This window comes from Denticeps clupeoides, unplaced genomic scaffold (assembly GCF_900700375.1).
Source record: "Denticeps clupeoides unplaced genomic scaffold, fDenClu1.1, whole genome shotgun sequence".
NCBI lineage: Eukaryota > Metazoa > Chordata > Actinopteri > Clupeiformes > Denticipitidae > Denticeps > Denticeps clupeoides.
In genome coordinates, this window is record NW_021629705.1 from 22,724 (window position 1) to 28,723 (window position 6,000).

Here is a 6,000-nt window from a genome sequence, read left to right on the forward strand (position 1 = left end):
GCAGTGTGTCTGTCTGTCTGTTTCAAAGTCTGTGTTTGCAGACCCAGTGACCATTGTAGAGATCATACAAAAACAAAATTCACTCTTTGTTTTATAATTCAGTCATGATTCTGCTCAGGTATGAGCATGTTATCAACCATGGACCATGACTTCACTCAGCTTATGACATTTTTGTACAAATATTCATTGGAGACTGATGTGTTCATTTTCATTCTATTAGCAACTTTTCATTCTATTTTAATAAATAAAACACACTTGTGTTTCTATATATTTTGTGAATGTGTGTATTTCATACTTCCAGGTCAGTCAGTGTGTGGGATATTTTGTATAGATATGGTAAGCTTTTGTGAAGGTTTCAATGTCACACACATACTGTAGCTTTGGCCTGTCTTGAAGCAGTGATGTGGGTAAAGAAATGTAAATATGCCAGGGTTCACAGGTAACTAGTGTTTTTGCACAACAAAAGCAGGAGGACGATGGAGCTGATGGCAAGTGGAATTTTTTTTTATATTTTCCACTTTTTTGTTTGTGCACCTTAGCAGACATTCACTGCCATCTGAAGTGCAAGACATTTTTCTGCTTTAGTTGTATCTTTTTATTTAGGAAGATATTTCAGAATTATTATTAGTATCTGTGCATGCATTTGTGATATCATTTGACTTTCCCATTGCTCACAATTTGAATTTGTTCATACTGCAGATGAGGAGACTGCTTCTCAACCTAAAAAGAGAGCTCGTTTGGGGACTGACCTGACAGAGACAGCGAAAGATGGCACAGTGTGGCGTGAAGAACAGGTGGGGACGCGTCTCCCTTTCACCCCAATAGAAGCGTACGCCGCAGATGGAGAGCCAACGGCTAAGGCCAGAAGAAGTATCTCGAGTTGCCTTCAGAGCTTCCTGTGTTTCATCACTCTTGACATGCTTCATAGCATTCAAGAATGGACGATCCAACATGTACAGCAAACCGAGCATGCTCATTGGTTCATGGGCCTCCCTGAACTAATGGCATTTATCGCAATTGTCATCTTGCGGGGGCTTACCAAGGTTCCATTGCTACGTGACTGCTGGTCAGCAAACCTGGGAAACCCACAGATCATTGGAACTATGCCGTGAAACCGCTTCCAAGACATCATGCGACACCTACGCTTTGATGACAGGTCCACCCGCAGTGATCGAGCAAAGACAGACAAGTTCGCTGCAATTTCCAGTGTGTGGGGATCATTTGTCACCAACTGCATCACGTCCTACAACCCTGGTCTACATATCACCGTTGGTGAACAGCTTTTCCCGTCAAAGACTCGCTGCTGTTTCCTGCAGTATATTGCAACTAAACCTGATAAGTTTGGGATCAAGTTTTGGGTCCAAGTACATTTGCAATGTCCTCCCATATGTTGGCGAGGACCCCAGTCGTCCCAGTGGGGAGAGACTGTCTGAAAACGTAGTGATGAGGCTGATGGAACCATTCCTAGACAAGGCCAGAAATGTTACCACGGACAATTTCTTCACATCGCTGTCACTTGCGCAAAAACTGCTTCGCCGGAAAACCACCATCCTCGGCACAGTCAACAAGATTGGCCGGGAAATTCCTCAATCCGCCAGACAAACAGATCGCAGTGAATTCACCACTCAGGTATGTTGCAGGTCTTTTGTGGTTTTTAGAAACAACACCTCCAAAAGTGTCATTGTGTGTAAAAGTGCTATGAAAATAACAATTTCTTATTTATTAGGTGTTTTCAACCACTGATGCCACACTGACGGCGTATTCGGCCAAACGGAAGAAGACCGTCTATGTTCTTAGCAGCATGCACAGCGTGGTTCAGACTGATAATACCACCAAAAGGAAGCCAAACACTGTCACCCTTTACAACACCACAAAGTGTGGCGTGGATGTGATGGACCAGATGGTGCGGGAGTACACTGTCCGCAGAGGAACACGCCGCTGGCCAGTTGCCGTGTTCTATAATATGATTGACATGGCAGCATTGAATGCACATGTGCTATATCAAGCATGCACCGGGAAGCAGGAAAGACGGGTGGACTTCCTGGTGGAGCTTGCACGAGAGTTGGCTAGCTCTCATATGGCGGCGAAGAAGGCAAGAAATGAACAATTGCTTCGGACACAACCCTCCACACCTGGCCCTGGAAAAAGAGCCACGTGCCAGGTCAAACACCAGTGCAAGAACAATCATGCCACTGTGCGATGTGTTCACTGCTACAGATACACATGTGGTAAATGCAGACTGGAGATGCCATGGCAGTGCCAAGATTGTGAGTGATTGCTGAAATGTACTCACTCACTTTTTATTATTATTTGTAAATATTAATACAAATGGTTGGTTTGTTTTTTTATTTTATTTTGTACAGTTTTTATCAATAAACCTCTTCAACAAAGGAAAAAAACCCTGTGTGTTCATTTCTCCCTAAGATATCAAAGTGAAACACAAGTGTCCTTGGAGTGGCTCAGCATGGCCCCGCCTTGTTTACATAACTAAAGCATCTGTTCACAGGTGATTAAGGAAATTAGTTCAAAGTCTTCCAGACCATCGGCTGTCCTGTGGGTTTTACAGGTAGAAAAGCCAAATGCCTGCTCTCTGGGACTGCTTCAGGTCCGCTTCCTTACCCACCAGGCCCCCACTGCCTCCTATGAACGGTCTTCATGGGGAAAGATGTTGAATTTATAATAATAACTGATCATTTATAATTTACTGAATTTGTCAAGTTAATACATTGAGTTGTTTGCCTGTACATGGCAGTGTAGTTTCTCTGTACGATTTCTGTCATGGAGGAATGTTCTTTTTCCAAGTGAAAAAGAACATTGGACCAAGTGAAAATGATTAAGGAAAGAAGAAAGAGAAGAAATGTAATCACATTTCTTGATTAAAGACAATTTAAATAAAAAAGGAATCTGGTGCGGACATTTATTTTCTTTTTGACCAGAAGTTTGCAGTTGTGCTTAACAATGCCACCCATAGATGTTTTTTTCTCTTGTAAGTGAATTAAGAAGTTTAGCACAAGCAAGATTTTTCTAAAGTACAAGGAGATTAGATCATCTGTGGGTGGGTGTGTGTGTGTGTTGCAAGTTGAATTCTTTGAATGTGTGTTAATTTTCTCACCTGATATGTATAAATGGTTCTGGCCCATGCGTGTCTCAGTCTAAACTCCCTCTGCATGATGACAGTGAATTTCAGGAGACGTCCCTGAACACTGCTCCCCCTCACCATATCAGACAACCCAGTGTCTTCTGTGGAGACCTTCAAGTTCCTGGGTACCACCAGCTCCCAGGACCTGAAGTGGGAGACCAACATCTCCTTCATCCTGAAAAAGACCCAGCAGAGGATGTACCTGAGACAACTGAGAACATCCAGTCTTCCACTGCTTCCGCTGCTGATCCAGTTCACTGCAGTCAGAGTCCATCCTGGTGCTTCTCCTTCACAGTCTGGTATGAAGCAGCCACTCAACAGCACAGGAACAGGTTGCCTCCATCCAGGACCTGATCCTCTCAAGAACCAGAAAACATGGCAGAAGATCTGCAGACCAGGACCAGTCGACACAGGAACAGTTTTTTTCCCCTCGCCATCACCCTCCTAAACAACTGCGTGTGGTGATTCTCAGTAGGATTCTGTGCAGGGCGTGTTTAATCGATTACACTGCTTATGGTAACGCTGCCTGTTTTAATAGATTGAAGGGCTGTGTGTGATCTGGCCTGCTGAGTTCAGAGCACGTCAGGCAAAGATGCATTAATTAATTTTATTTTTAGTATGAGCGCCACTCATGCTGCTGAGCTGTGTAGTTCATAGAAATTATTTAGTCCAGTTAGTTTGTTGTGCTGGAGTAAAGAAAATGGTCCTTTTACAGCGGAAGCAATCTAAATCCAACCAGGGTAATAACTACCCCAGCCCACTAGGTGTCAGCCTAGCAGGAAGTCACTGTGACACTAGCGAGGAAGAAGGCTTGCAAGCGTGATATCCTGTTTACAGTTTAGCGTTGCATTTATTTAGTTAAAATGCTAATATCATTAACACCAATGATAACTAGCTACAGAAAGCCTGTAGTCAACATTATTGTTTTTTGCCCATTAACCTTCATCAGTTATCCTTAGCCAACCATTCTATGTTAGCAATTGCTAGCTAAAGAGCATAGCCAGTAACTAAATGTTAGAAGACATAGCCCTGCTTCAGAAGCAGGCTAATGTGGTAGCATAAGCATATAGCATTCTAACTTCTTATGCGAGTTACAAGAAACCTGTTGGCCTGTTTTCTATTTTGCTGCTCTGTGCTAGGTGTGTTAACCAATAACCAAAGGCCAAATTAACTAAAAATTTGTCAATGGTTAGTCAATTACCATTTAATAAAAATGACATTTTTCTTCCCTTTTATGTTGGACTGACTAGAGGTTTTGTGATGTTTAATGTGATGTGATATTGGCTTTAATGAACCATTTTCCTGTCCTGCATCTCTGCATCTCGTCTTCTCTCCTTGTCCCTCTCTGGCATTACAAATGCTCATCCAAAGCATCTGACTGTTAGATAAAGCAGAACAACATAACATCAGGACTCATCTTGGCTTTTTTAAACGTGTACACCTTCTTTTGTGTTTTTTGTCTGTTTTTGCTCACTTTACTCCCAGTTATGAGTTATTTTGGTGGTATTTTAAGACAATCGCCCTTCTCTTTTTTAACTTACCTTGCAGCCCACCTCATGAGAAGTGGTGTGAATCTTTTGCAGCGTGCTTTATTTTTTCCTTAAAAAGGGGAGCTGGTGTAGATTGGGTGCTATATTTACACTTTTTAAAAATGAACTGTCTTAAAATATTTTATGTGATTATTTGCTGATGGTGAATATTCTCTAGCACCACTTTTTGCTTCTTTAGGAGTTTCATGGCTGTCACTCGTACCACCCCAACCCCAGTACCGCTCCAGGTCCACAATGAAGATGGCACTCCATAAAATGGTGGAATAAACAAACACCACATGCAAACTAACACGCTGCTTATTTCCCGTGTGATGTAAGTGATTTTCTGACTGATACTGCCTCAAGCCGAGTAAGTTTGTATATTTCGTACCTGTTCATGTTTGACACCGATGCTCTTTGACCCCTGCGCTCCCAACACTCGTTGCCTTTTCCTGCACCACATACAATCCTCGTTCTCCCAGTACGACCCCTTTTGGCCTGACTCCTCTCCAGCCAGTCTTCTCCGCAGTGACGTGTGGCTCCAATAGACCATAGGTTCTCCACAGACAGTTCTGCCCTTGCGATTGCGCCCCAGGTCCTGCCCTCTGGTAAGGGGGCATGGGGAAGGTTGGAGGAAAGTGCATTAAAAACAATTTCTTTGGGAATCAGGCAGAAGGTTCAAGAAGGTTCATCTTGTGATGCAGGAGCATCCTGAACTCAGTCAGCAGGCTCCTTTTAGAAGATGGTGGGCCGCAGCCTATTGTCTCTGCATTGTCGAGTTAAGAGGTGTGTTCAAGCTTAAAAGTATGTGAGCCACTGAAGGGGTTTGTCTTTAGATCTTCTGTGTGTTCATTTATTACCGCACAGTAATTAAAGTGCAGTGTTCTTCAGACTGTTGCAACATTTCCACTCTGGACTGTGAGATGTTACTGCTACTGTTACTTTAACATGTTATGACTACGTTGTAAGTTCACGCTCATTTTTAGTTTATTTGACAGAGCAGCGTGTTCCACGACTGAAGTATTTAACTTTCTAAATTCTGTCGTTCCTTTGAGTGCTGTATTCAGTTACTTGAACACATGGACTTATTGATGCTGCCTGTTCATGTAGAGTCAGCGATTGAGGTGAAATTAATTCCAGGTTGGATATTCGACCGATATTCATAAATTCACTATAAGCACAAAGACTTCTGTTTTTAACTTTCAATAGCTTCCACATAAACTGACCCTGTAACCCAAAACCAACGTAGAATTGTGCTGCTGCAAGGGACTAATCAGACACACCTAAATTGTAATGGGTTTTCTGCACCACTTATTTTATATTAATAGAATT